The sequence below is a fragment of the Haliotis rubra genome, unplaced genomic scaffold, assembly GCF_003918875.1.
Source record: "Haliotis rubra isolate DU_JTF1 unplaced genomic scaffold, ASM391887v1 Scf135, whole genome shotgun sequence".
Lineage (NCBI taxonomy): Eukaryota > Metazoa > Mollusca > Gastropoda > Lepetellida > Haliotidae > Haliotis > Haliotis rubra.
In genome coordinates, this window is record NW_025765281.1 from 1,477,696 (window position 1) to 1,492,319 (window position 14,624).

The window sequence follows — 14,624 nt, forward strand, 5'->3', positions numbered from 1 at the left end:
CGCCCACCTACACACACACGACCGCTTACACACATGCACTCACCTACACACATGTACTCACCTACTCACACGCCCAAACACACGCCCACCTACACACATGCACTCACCTACACACATGCCCACCTACACACACACGCCCACCTACACGCATACGCTTACCTACACACACACACGCCCACATACACACATACACTCACCTACACACACACACACACACACGCCCAACTACACACATACTCACCTACACACACACGCCCACATACACTCAACTACACGCACACGCCCACATACACACATACACTCACCTACACGCACACGTACACTTGCATACATGTCCATGGTGACCCGGGTTCGCATTGACCTTCAGTAACCCATGTTTATGGTAAGAGGCGACTGACGGGATCGTAGGGCCAGGTTCGTTGACTTGGCTGATACATGTCATAGTATCCAAATAGAGTAGCTTATGATGTGAATCACTTGACTTCAGGTCAAGATTCGAATATGTAGAGACCAAGGACATTTGAAGGAATATCACTGAGTGGATCCCAGTGGGGATAAAAACTGACATACTGTACACTGCTGAATAGTCTTCTCTTTACATACAAGCATACAATATATATCACAGTACAGTACACTTTCCCTGCCATCCCCTTCCCCAGGATATGTGAGCGTGTCCTGCCCCAATAGAACCAGAAACAGTAGCAACATGCAGTAAATAAATCATCTCCGGTCAAGGACTATATTTTGAAGTGTATATTGACATGTAAATAGTCAGCCCTCTCAGACCTTACTAATGTACCATGCCAATTCTACAAATTGCAAGTATATGAACGGAACACATACTAGCAATCATACATTGCAACTATTGGTAACTGTCAAAAAAATATTGTCCCGTAATTTGGACATTTCCACTGGGTAAAGTTTGTCTTTTTACCTATTTCGTCCTCCAAGTTAAACTTGACCTTCAAACACCCATTGGTCAACTGTCACGTCTAATGCGGACCAGAACACGTTTTAAATTATTTCCCAAGATGATTGCAAAACGTTGTGGCGATCAATGAGCAGCTGTTTCACCTAATGCCTAGCTGGCCCGTGGAGCCACAATGTTGAAGTTGTCATATATGATTTGGTCAATCCATTCCAGATTATCTCTTCTCATCACTTCCAGAACTATTTTGGTTACGTCACTGTCAGTACCACCTCAGGTTTCGTGACAACGTCATCTTTTCCTGAGTGAAGGTGCTCTCCCCATCAACGGTGTTCCAATTACACAGTTACACTTTTTCACTGCCTATTTTGCGAGCTGGGGGATACGTGTATAGGCAATATCTAATTAATCGTACATTTTATTTCGTCCCTATCCACTCTCGTATTGATTAATGACTTAAAGAATAAAATGTGACTACTTGCTTTCAGCGAATGATAAGCTGGTGTGTCGCCTTCACTGAAACAGGAAGATGTGCATCGAGACAAATAACTCCCGAACTATGGTCGGCTAAATCAGCCCAATCTATAACAGCACTGGCACAGAGAAGATAGATGAAACTATAAAAGAGTTCCCTTCCTGCGTGAACTCTACGTTAAGGACTATACATTCACCAAAGCCTTGCATCATTCAAGAGTAACCCAACCCATATCCTGGTGTTGGAATCTGAAGATGTAGTTTATGATTTACGTCATCTTTGTGGCTTGTGGCATTGTGTCGAAAAACATATTGTTCATAGCCTATCCTACCCTTCCAGGAGAACCAGACATAATTTATCAGCTAAGTGCAGAAACCATTGAAACATATGATACATGTCTAAATTGCTTTGGACAATTACACAGAGGTTTAATTGGAGGGCTGAGTAACTGATTCCAAATTGCGTTGGTATATAGAGTAGTGAAAGATGGTGTCACGAAACATCAGTTACAGATGATAACCAGCTTATTGGTACCAATTGAGCATGGTCCATGTTTTTGGCTGGTCCATGCATTATCACTGGGCCAAACACTGCATTGACTACCCAGTCACTCCAGGGAGATCACGGGTTCGATTCCTCACATGGGTAAAATATGTGAAGCACATTTCTGGTGTCCCCCCGCCGTGATGTTGCTGGAAGTTATTGCTTACAGAGGCGTAGAACCTTACTCACTCACCTCAGAAAGGAAGTCATTCTTTCAAATGAGAAAGATACCACTCATGATCTTGTCGGTACGTTCATTGATCATTTCTCTTCAGGAGACCATTGTTCAAGGCCTTGACCATCTACTCTGCTGGAAACAGCTTTCTTCTTTGCAGGGCGACAAGTCTGAATTCAAGCACTGGCTGAACGATCTTTGCCTTCAGATAAGGATCATCATTGTCCTGTAGATGATCAATAAACTGCTAGATTTGATTTTCCAAGCACAGGAATTTGAGATAGCAATCAATCTGGCACTCAATCAATCTGGTGTACACGAAGATGCAAACTGTTTCTTACCTTCCGAAAAATTAGAGAGGTAACTACCTAACCTTTATTTTATCATTGCACACCTTTGAGATGCATTTGCGACATAACTTAAGTGCACAATCACAGGTACAGGAATAAAAATCAAAGGTGGATGTGAAGTTTGTCTCTGCAGGAATTTAATCTTAAAAGTCTTTGTCTCGTCACTGGATCATTTTCGGTTTTGCTAAATATACAGGTGACATGCACTGTGTGCTAATTGGACAGTATGATAAGTAAACGTTTTTCACGAGGTTATCCATTTTAAACAAACACTTGCATTTATAATGTCTTCTCTGAAAGTTTCAGAGTGTTGTGTGGGGTCAGGGATTGTTGACAATTGTATTGTGGTTGCACGAGGAAACTGATTGAAGTGCTGGTAAAATGTTGCATGCTTTCCATGCCAAAATCATTATAGAATGAGAGTTGCCTTCCCTTGTAGTTTACATACAAGGCAGTCTTGATCGTCCATGTTCTAACGACACCTGCTATAGGATGGCCTCTGATGTGTCTATAGCAGTAGCGAGAAGATCTGAGTAGCTCAGCAGCATATGCCGAGTCAACTGCAAATGACAAGTTTTGTCCAAGATAATAAAATTGACTCTCAATGTTTTGCAAAACAAATATATTTTCCAAACATATTTTCTGCTAACAAACATCGGAATCTCACAGCTTCTACTAAGCAGTGGTAATTCAATATTATCTAACTGGATTTCCCGGTCCATCGATCACTTGACTGACTGATTTGTGTATAGGCCGCCTTCGTGGAACGAATACTGGTGCAGCGTCAGGCTAAAAATGTTTCGAATTTTAGGCACATTTTGTGAATAGCGGGTGCTACCCGTAGAGCAGGACATGCTTACCCTTTCGTAGAACACCCGGTGTTTAGATTGATTTCAGGGATACGTTCATAAAAACTTCACAGCTATTTTTCAATTTACACCAAAGGAATTTGTTTCTGAGGATAGTCCAGACTAATTATTATTTTGCATTTACTGTGTAATTACATAATGTGACAGAGACCAAACTCGGGCCATAAATCAATGCGTTTTGTTTATTGTGTATAGCCTGCTAGGTGTTAAGTTCAAATTGCATGTGGTCAGTGATCGAAGTTGTGTATTGAATATTGTCATTAGCAGACAGGCAGGCAGACACATAGGTGTCAATAAAACAGACATTGAGTTTTGTCTGTGACAACGACATATCTATATCACAGTTAGAAATTCTGTCAACGCTGAATAATGACATTGCTTTTAAGTATCAAACTGAGAAAGTGACTCGGTAAGAAGAACGTGTGGTGAAATAGACAAATGAAGTTATATAAACAGTTAAATCGGTAATCTACTTTCATAACATATAAAAAGCTCGCACCTGTGAAATATCAACAAAACATTAGAAAAATAGCTCACATCAAAGCCTCCTTTACGTTGCATGTGACCTTTAATGAAACTCTACAGTACATTAGTCCCATTTCGTGGTCAAGAAATCGGTAGTTCGGTACCCAAAGGCTTTTAAAGATGGTACTTGTTATCTCCACATCTTTGAATAACGACCGGCTCAGAATCTATATATTCTGAGGGGAACATTACTATAGGATCTAAACCTCACCTCACCGTTTAATATAATGTACATAACAGGTTCAAAAAGCTATCGATAGCTAATTGTAACTTATGTGCGGAGTGAGCATGTCGTGCCGTTAAACCATAATTTTCAATATCCAACAGAATACCTTTTTACGTCGTTAAAAACGCCCATACAATGGACCCGGAAGTGATCGCGAAGCTCCTAAAGAATTGGGAGACCTTACACGAGAGATGAGTGTGCCACAGCCGCGTAAAATATTGCCAGGGTCACTGGCACACAATTCAGCTCAGTCTCATACACAGCCAGTACATGAAGGCGTATTCTCCTGGGGATAAGCCCTCAACGAATTTATCTTACTCCCATATTGTCATCGTTTGGGTATAATATCTTCATAAGAATGAGATGCCAAGCGTTTGTTTTCCGCCATATTTGCCCGCAAATGCCAGACAATTTGTTTACATTTGGGCTCTGTACTTCAAAGTAAAGGTCACTGTTAATGTATATTACGCAACGACGTTGCGCTGGAGGGACGTGTAATTGCAGCCGACAGCTTGGTCCTGTAGCTCACCTTGCAGCAGACCTTTTGGTCCTGTAGCTCACCTTGCATCGGACAGCTTGGTCCCGTAACTAACCTTGCAGCAAACCTTTTGGCCCTGTAGTTCACGTTTCAGCGGATAGCTTGGTCCTGTAGCTCACCTTGCAGCGGAGCTCGTGGTCCTGTAGCTCCCCTTGCAGCAGACCTTTTGGTCCTGTAGATAACCTTGCAGAGGACAGCTTGGTTCTGTAGATAACCTTGCGAGCAGGCCATTTGGTCCTGTAGCTCACCTTGCAGCAGACCATTTGATCATGAAGCTCACCTTGCAGCGGAAAGCTTGGCCCTGTAGTTCACCTTGCAGCGGAGCTCTTGGTCCTGTAGCTCCCCTTGCAGCAGACCATTTGGTCCTGTAGCTCCCCTTGCAGCAGACCTTTTGGTCCTGTAGATAACCTTGCAGAGGACAGCTTGGTTCTGTAGATAACCTTGCGAGCAGACTATTTGGTCATGTAGCTCACCTTTCAGGAGACCATTTGATCCTTACGCTCATCTTGCAGGGGACAGCTTGGCCCTGTAGTTCACCTTGCAGAGGATAGCTCGGTCCTGTAGCTCATCTTTCAGTCCATCATTTGGTATTGTAGCTCACCTTGCAGCAGACCTCTCGGTCCTGTAGATAACCTTGCAGAATATGACATCTAGGTTTGTCGTTACCTTGCAGGGAATGACCAGTTACTTAACTCATGCTGCAGAATATAACTTTGTAATGACGCTCACTTTGGAGACATAACCACCGTGTAGCTCATCGTGATGAAAATTACCAATTGGCTCTTACAGAATGCGACTGCTTGTCCCTGTAGCTCATCTTGCAGATTATGACTGCTTAGCCCTATGGTGCATCTCACACAATATGATCATAAGTCCTGTAGCTCATCTTGCACACTATGGCTGCTTGGATCTATAGCGTAGAATATGATGATCATTTAGTTTTGTAACGCATCTTGCAGAATATGAACATTCGCCCACGTAGCTCATCTTGTAGACCATCACCGTTTAGCCCTATAGCACATCTTATAGAATATGGTCATTTAGGCCTGTAGCTCATCTTACAGAATATGACCATTCGTCTCTGTAGTTTCTCTTGTAGACTATGACCGCTTGGATCTATAGCGTAGAATATGATCATTTAGTCTTGAAGCACAGCTTACAGAATATGATCATTTAGTCTTGTAGCTCACCTTGCATAAGCCCGTGAAGATCCGGGTTAGAAATGATCTTCAGTAACCCATGCTTACCGTAAAAGGCGACTAACGGGATCGGGTGGTGAGGCTCGCTGACTTGGTTGACACTTGTCATCGTATCCCAATTGCGTAGATTGATGCTCATGTTAATGATCACTGGATTGTCTGGCCCAGACAAACTCACTCATTCACTCATCTTAAATAGAATTACAGAGTAAGACCATTCGTCCCTGTAGCTCATCTTGCACACTATGACCGCTTCGCCCTATAGCGCATCTTACAGAATATGCTTATTGCTCTTGTATCTTGCAGAAGATGACCATTCGTCCCTGTAGCTGGTCTTGCAGACTATCACCTCTTGGCTCAATAGTGCGGGATATAATCATTTAGTCTTGTAGCTCATGTTGCAGAATATGACCACTTACATCATTTTACCCATCGTGCAGAATATAATCACCACAGCACCACTCCCACAAATCATTTGAGACGCAAGTAACTTGTTAGAATATGGCCAGTGGAGGTTACATCATTCAATATCCGAGGATTGCCACAGAAGAAAAGAACCACATACAAATTAAAATAATATAAATCATTAGATATCCAGATATGACAGATTAAGTCTTACCAGAGATAATATACATAAGCTGTAAATGAATATTTCTATTTCCCTTTAAGTGTTGCACTTCACAATACGAAAGTACAGGTTTGATGATGTTCCATGAAAAGTTCAGTCTACATAAGAAATACGAGAAATAGTTTAAAATCGGTTGAGACATGGAACCCACATCTTATTCAGATGTTTTAAAACTCTCTACACACATTCTGTTTTTCACTCAATCCAAACATACACTCTCAATGCATTTCCCCAAAAGGATTTTCAATATGGCTTCGCTGGCGTCAGTATTTAAAATGGACATGGATATTTATGAGAAAACTTTGGTGTGATCTTTAGTGAGCTCCTCCGGAAGCCTCCAACCTACAATTAAGTGGCACATAAGTTAGAAACTTAAACCTCTTCTCTCCAATACAGTCTCACACACAGGGAAAGGAGACTGGCAGTCAATGTCCGACTTTATCTATATGTTTGAAGCTTTATTATGGCTTCTTTTGACCGACTAAGTGGTCTTGTCCTCTTACGTCCGATACAGGGCCGCTCGGGAGGGATCATAAACCCACGAAACCTCTGGACAGAATAGTTGAATGGTGGGGATGTTACGGCCTTAATATACTACATTATGCATAAGAACCACAATGCGACTCGACTCCCATTCTCTGTTGTATAGACTGGTCGATCAGTTCTTAACGTATCTTCATGCTGCATTGAAATCCCCCTACCCTGTCTTGTTAGATACCAGATGAGGTAACAAAAGCGGTCTGAACTGAATAAAATTTCAATGCCAGTAAGTCATGAGTTTCAATAACGGCCAGTCGTTGATGACTCTCTGTGGAGCTGCTACGGTGGTTTTTATCATCCGACTATTGAACGCTGTGATCTCTGAATGAAATGTGTATAATGTATGTCATTTGGTGTGTATACAGGTCTTGTTTAGTAATGTAAGGTAGTTGACATATATCACTATTTGTTGGAATTTTCTGTCATTAAATTGATTATCGATACAACGTTTTGTGATCATATCGACAGTCATTGCTGCGAACTACTCTTAATATTTGGTTGTCCTACGACCTTTTTGGGGTAATCTTCGAAGAATATCATGATCCGGTTTGGTACATTTTACTGCAACATAATAATAGAATATCACGATAATGTTTTGTATGTTTTACTGGATGATCGTCATAATATGTTATGATTCTGTATTGTAAATTGTACTGGATCATCATCGTACTATAACATGGCCCTAATTTGTACAATGTACTGGATCATTAATATGTTTTGTACGTTTTCTGGGTCATTGTAGTACATCATGAGTCTGCGTTGTACATGGTACTGGATCATCATTGTACTATATCATGATCCTGATTTGTACAATGTACTGGATCATTAATATGTTTTGTACATTTTCTGGATCATTGTAGTACATCATGAGTCTGCCTTGTACATTGTACTGAATCGTTGTTGTAGACTCATATGATTCTGTCTTGTACAACGATCATCCCTTTCAAGTGCCATGGTCCTGTTGTGTACATAGCTGGCTTTCCACAAAGAACATCATGATCCCGTCTCGTACATAGAATACCACATAGAATATCACGAGATTCTGTAATAGTGTAATAGTGTGAGAGAAGAGTTGACATGCATTGAAAATATAAGCCAGTATTTGTCACCACACAGCATAACCAGAGAGCATTTTCATACGCACTGTTACCACAAAGAAGGTGGCCATAAAAAACATGCAGTCGAAAAACTCTTGCTCTTGGGAAGAAAGAAATGTGTCAAAATCTCTGACATTAGTAAAGAGGTATTTGTGAAAAACACATATGTAGAAAAAACATGCTCCTCACGTTTTTGTGGGATTTTTCTCCTTACGGGCACAATAATCAAAGGCGTGATTTCTTTTACGAAATAATCGTTTCCTTGAGAACACATTCAGCCATTCTTTTCCTTAATGCACAGGCTGTTCCTACTCTATATTGATTGTACACGCAAAGCACGAAGATACGTATCTGCTAGTCTGGAAAAGCGATGAGTGAGTGAGTGAGGTACGATGTACAGTGACATAGGCAATATTTCAGCCATATTGTGACTTTAAAAGTTATGAATTAACAATAAACGCAATTAAATTATAAAAACCTGTCGACAAAGGACAGTATAATATCTAGAATATCACAGTTAGAGAATTAAAACTGGCATGTAACTTTTTAAATTAGACGAATATTATAGACAATACAATATTAAAACGAGCTGGCGATCACCAACAACTGAAGGTAGTTCACAATGCAAGGGACCATGGGGACTTGCAGTACTTTTGCTACCTGCATGGGCCCTAATTGGATTTACATCGTCCCTTCACATGCTGGTAACGTTTGCACAAAATAGCCAAAAATTATAGGAACATATATACTACGATTAAGATCACGGACAATGAAAAATACTTTACCAGCGTAAATTGAGGAGTAAGCTTGAAATCTACAACAGTGTCAGAAATTCTGTCAATATCCTTGTGAGGAAATGCAGAATTGATAACTACAATAAGGCCATCATAAGCAAGGCTCGAGATCCAAAAGCCTTGTTCTCCACTTTATTCACATTGATGGGAAAGAACTCGGAAGTTATTCTACCGGTTGGGTATGATGATTCTTCACTGGCTAAAGTCTTCTGTGAGTACTTCTGACAAGATTTCCAACATCACATCCAACTTTACCAATGTGCAAGAGGTTACCAAAACTCAGGAGTACAATGGATTGCCTATGGATAGTTTCAGACCCCTGACTGAAGCTGAGGTTCTGAAACTAATGTTGAGCTCAAAGCCAACTTTTTGCACTCTTGATCCGATTCCGACGAAGTTGTTCTTGAACTGTATTGATGTGCAGCCTGTCATTTTACAAGCAGGTAAAGTGCCAGACTCTTTCAAGGCAGCCGTGGTCAAGCCATTGTTGACAAAAGTCTAACTTGGACCCAAGTTTGCTGAAGAATTACCGGCCAGTGTCCAATTAATGTATCATCATTTCTAAACTTCTTGAGAAAGCAGTTAAACTCAGGCTTCAAGAGCATTTAGTTGCCAATGATCTTCTTCACAAGTACCAATCGGTCTACGGGACGGGACATGGAACAGAAACAGCCCTGAATTGCGTTCTTAACGATGTAAACATGATTGTTGACAGTGGTGATGTTTCTATTCTGGTATTGCTCGATCTTTCCTCGGCTTTTGATACGGTGGATCACCAGAGTTTGTTAGCACGTTTACAGTGTGAGTTTGGAATACAAGGAACAGTTCTCACCTGTTTCAAGTCCTATCTGACGGACAGAAGACAATGTGTGATGATAAGGGACACCAAATCAGAGAACATCCAACTGACATGTCGAGTTCCCCAGGCTCCGTACTTGGACCCGTATTGTTTTCTCTCTCTCTATATATATATACTGTAAGCCATTAAAAACGCAATTTGACATTCATACTTTCTTTCCTCACACTAATTTCAACATATATAAACCTAACTGGCAGATATGTTTTAAGTGAACATCTGTGAATAATTTCATCTGAAAATGTCAAGTCAACAACAACATCAGTGACGCAACAACGACATCAAACAAAGGAGGGGTCACTTGCAGTCAATATCGTGTGTGTCCACCGTGCGCTGCAAGACATGCTTGCAGTCTTTGGGACATTGAAAGACACACATTTCTCAGGAACAGCTGTTGGATGGTCTGCAGCCTCTGATGGTCTGTGGTCTGATCATGACACCACCCCCTCCAAAACGATCATGTTCAAGGACACAGTTTGGCGCAAGTCTTTCTCCTTTACGTCGATAAATCTGTGGACGTCCATCTGCAAAGGATAAGTTAAACCTGGATTCATCTGAAAAAAATGACATCTGGCCATGTCCTGTGGCCAAGATTGGCCCCATTTGCTGCCCATCGCTGTCTGACAAGTCTGTGGCGATGCAATATGGTTGGACCACGGTACGGGTGACGACACCGGATGTTGAAGGCAGCAAGGCGTCCTTGCACCTTTTGGGCGCTGAAATGACGTTGACTTGTCCCAATTGTCCTCCTTGCCTAATCATCAGCTATCATCGCAAGTGTGAAACTCGGATATTGCGGTTTTGTCGAGCTGTTATCACAGGTGGTGCACCAGGTCGCGGACGATCATCAACACTTCCGGTAGCCCGAAAACGTTGTCTGAGTCGACTTACAGTGGATGGATGCACATTAAAGTGCCTGGCAATCATCACATCTGAAGCACCTTGGCTGACCATACCGATAACCTGATTCCTTTCGTCTTGTGTCAAGTGATTGAGTTCCACAATTCCTTGTGCTTTTACAGGGCCTGGGTGCAGGTAATGCATGTGCACAACGTGTTTCATAAATGTGGTTGTGTTTACGAGAAATGTCAAAGGTTCAGTTTTAAGTATCAAAGTTCATGTGAGAGGAATGCTCCGGGACTCGAACTCGAAATGGGCCAGAATAACAGCCTTTTATCCCTACATCCTCTGTATCGCCAGTAAAAATCTTTGATAGAACTTTTGTAAGTTTCAGGACTACAAATACCAATTGCGTTTTTAATGGCTTACAGTATATATATGTCAACTAGGAAACATCATACAAGAACACAGTGTTCCACACCACTTCTACGCTGATGATTCCCAGCTGTTGAACGGTTAAAGTTACAACAATCAGCTGTACAGGACATGGAATCATGCATTGGAGATGTCAAGACCTGGGTGGCAACTAACAAACTACAGCTGAACGACGAGAAGACTGAAGCTATAGTCATCGGACCATCGTCTAGACTCAAGAAGCTTTGCGTCGATCATCTATCTGTGGGGACAGCTGACATCAAATTCTCACCGTTTGTGAGAAACCTGAGTGTTCAACTTGATTCTAACCTCACTATGACAGATCACATCAACTATCTTTGTCGTATCTGTTATTTCCATTTAAGGAATATTGGCTCTATTCGCCACCTTTGACTGTTGACGCCACATCAGCTCTTGTGAGATCTCTCATATTTTCGAGATTGGACTACTGCAATAGTCTCCTCGTTGGAGGCTCCAAAGAAACTATATACAAACTGCAAAACATTCAAAACACTGCCGCAAGAATCGTCAAAAAAAAACAGCTTGAAATCTCATGTATCACCAGTATTGAGATCACTACACTGGCTTCAAGTAACGAAAAGAGTGGATTTTATACTGTTGACTCTCATATACAAAATTATCCATCATCAAGGTCCCAGCTATCTCAACGATCTCATTGCTGTGTATGAACCTGCCCATCAACTACAGCTTCAATTGCTGCCATACCGTATGAAAACTTTTGGATCACGATCATTCCAAATTGCTGCTGCACGCAAATGGAATTGTCTGCCATTAAACCTCAGGACCGTCCAAACACTTGATGCATTTAAAGCAAGCCTCAAGACTCATTTGTTTGAAGATTAGACTTTTCATCATGATGTATATATGTTTGTGTTAGCGTTTGAGCATGCTTTGTTGCGAGGAGATTTTAAGCGCATTATAAGACTTCTCATTATTATTATTTATTATTAAATAAACTGGAACCTACATACCCTCTAGGGGGACTCAGAAAAAGCTCATGCATAGCTTTTTTATTGAAAGATGGAAAAACAAACTTGAGTTCCTGAGGCAGATCAGTCGCTGAAAAAACACCGGCAGTCCTTTGTAACGCAACTACGTACAGGTACACCAAGCACACACCAAGCACATACACATACACGAGTCGATTTTCCGGGTTCTATTCCAAACATGGCTACAATGTATGAAACTCTTGGCTATAATGCATGAAACCCATTTTTCTGATATTGCCGGAGTATTGCTAAAACCAAACTCACTCACTCTCTCTCTCTCACACACAAAAACCCACAAAAAAACAACACAACACACACTACAAAAAAATCCAAACATTCAAACACACACACACACTCAAATGAAACGATGGGTCTCCAACAGCGAGAAAGTGATGTGTGATCGACTTGAAGCTAATTTACAAAGGCTGCCAATTTGCCCGAGCTTATTTCCCCTTTTATATCAAGAAATCATTAAGCAACATGCCCGTTCTCATGGTTCATGTTCCTCCGCCCTTGTCGACGTATTAGGCGTTCCATTATTGGTAAATTTAGCCTACATGTCAGCCATCAGCCGCCCCTGTACCAGTGACGTCATCCACGCGCGGGCCTGGCCAAGATCCACTACAGTAATTACTTGGCTAACGGTCTTGAGACAAACCATGCTCTCTGGATTATGTCCTCGCTGTAGAATGACCTTTTCATTAGCACCGTGTTTACAGCATATCCAGGTCGGGATCGAGTGCCGAGCTGGTCACTCGGGGACTAATTACTTATCTTGTATACATGACTAAGTGTCAGTAATTTTATTAAGCTATATGCAAACTTTTCACCGGTGGGGTATTCCCTTCAACATATCTTGTTAGGTTTCAATCTGCTTTGTCATTAACGCTGAGATGCTGATTTTATCATGTTGTTATCGGGAGTAATTTAATCGCTATCCGATAAGTTAACTTTGGATAAGGTTTTAAAAATTTCGGAAACTAAGAGATTTTATTAATGGTTTGGATCACATTGAGGCTTAGAAGAATGTTTGGAAGAATGTGTTATTTAATCATTGTTTTAGCCCAGATCAATTTTCATTGTTGTATTGTTGTCGGATGAGTTTTCATTGTTGTCAATGTGTTTGATGTCGGGTGAGTTTTCATTGTTGTCAATGTATTTGTTGTCGGGTGAGTTTTCATTGCTGGCAATGTATTTGTTGCAGGGTGAGTTTTCATTGTTGTCAATGTATTTGCTGTAGTGTGAGTTTTCATTGCTGTCAATGGATTTGTTGTCGGGTGAGTTTTCATTGTTGTCAATGTATTTGTTGTATGTTGAGTTTTCATTGTTATCAATGTATTTGTTGTCGGATGAGTTTTCATTGTTGTCAATGTATTTGTTGTATGTTGAGTTTTCATTGTTATCAATGTATTTGTTGTCGGATGAGTTTTCATTGTTGTCAATGTATTTGTTGTAGTGTGAGTTTTCATTGTTGTCAATGTATTTGTTGCAGGGTGAGTTTTCATTGTTGTCAATGTATTTGCTGTAGTGTGAGTTTTCATTGCTGTCAATGTATTTGTTGTCGGATGAGTTTTCATTGTTGGCAATGTATTTTTTTCGGGTGGGTTTTCATTGTTGGTAATGTATTTGTTGTAGGGTGAGTTTTCTTTGTTGTCAATGTATTTGTTGTCGGATGAGTTTTCATTGTTGTCAATGTATTTGTTGTCTGGTGAGTTTTCATTGTTTGCAATGTATTTGTTGTCGAGAGGCTTTTCATTGTTGTCAATGTATTTGTTGTCGGATGAGTTTTCATTGTTGGCAATGTATTTGTTGTAGGGTGAGTTTTCATTGTTGGCAATGTATTTGTTGTAGGGTGAGTTTTCATTGTTGGCAATGTATTTGTTGTAGGGTGAGTTTTCTTTGTTGGCAATGTATTTGTTGTCGGATGAGTTTTCATTGTTGGCAATGTATTTGTTGTCGGGTGAGTTTTCATTGTGGCTTTTCATTGTTTGGCAATGCATTTGTTGTCGGGTGAGTTTTCATTGCTGGCAATGTATTTGTTGTCGGGTGAGTTTTCATTGTTGGCAATGTATTTGTTGTCAGGTGAGTTTTCATTGTTTGTCAATGTATTTGTTGTTGTAGGGTGAGTTTTCATTGTTGTCAATGTATTTGTTGTCGGGTGAGTTTTCATTGCTGGCAATGTATTTGTTGTAGATGAGTTTTCATTGTTGGCAATGTATTTGTTGTCGGGTGAGTTTTCATTGCTGGCAATGTATTTGTTGTCGGGTGAGTTTTCATTGTTGTCAATGTATTTGTTGTCGAGTGAGTTTTCATTGTTGGCAATGTATTTGTTGTCGGGTGAGTTTTCATTGTTGGCAATGTATTTATTGCCGGATGAGTTTTCATTGTTGGCAATGTATTTGTTGTCGGGTGAGTTTTCATTGCTGTCAATGTATTTGTTGTCGGGTGAGTTTTCATTGTTGTCAATGTATTTGTTGTCGAGTGAGTTTTCATTGTTTGCAATGTATTTGTTGTCGAGTGAGTTTTCATTGTTGGCAATGCATTTGTTGTCGGGTGAGTTTTCATTGCTGGCAATGTATTTATTGTCGGATGAGTT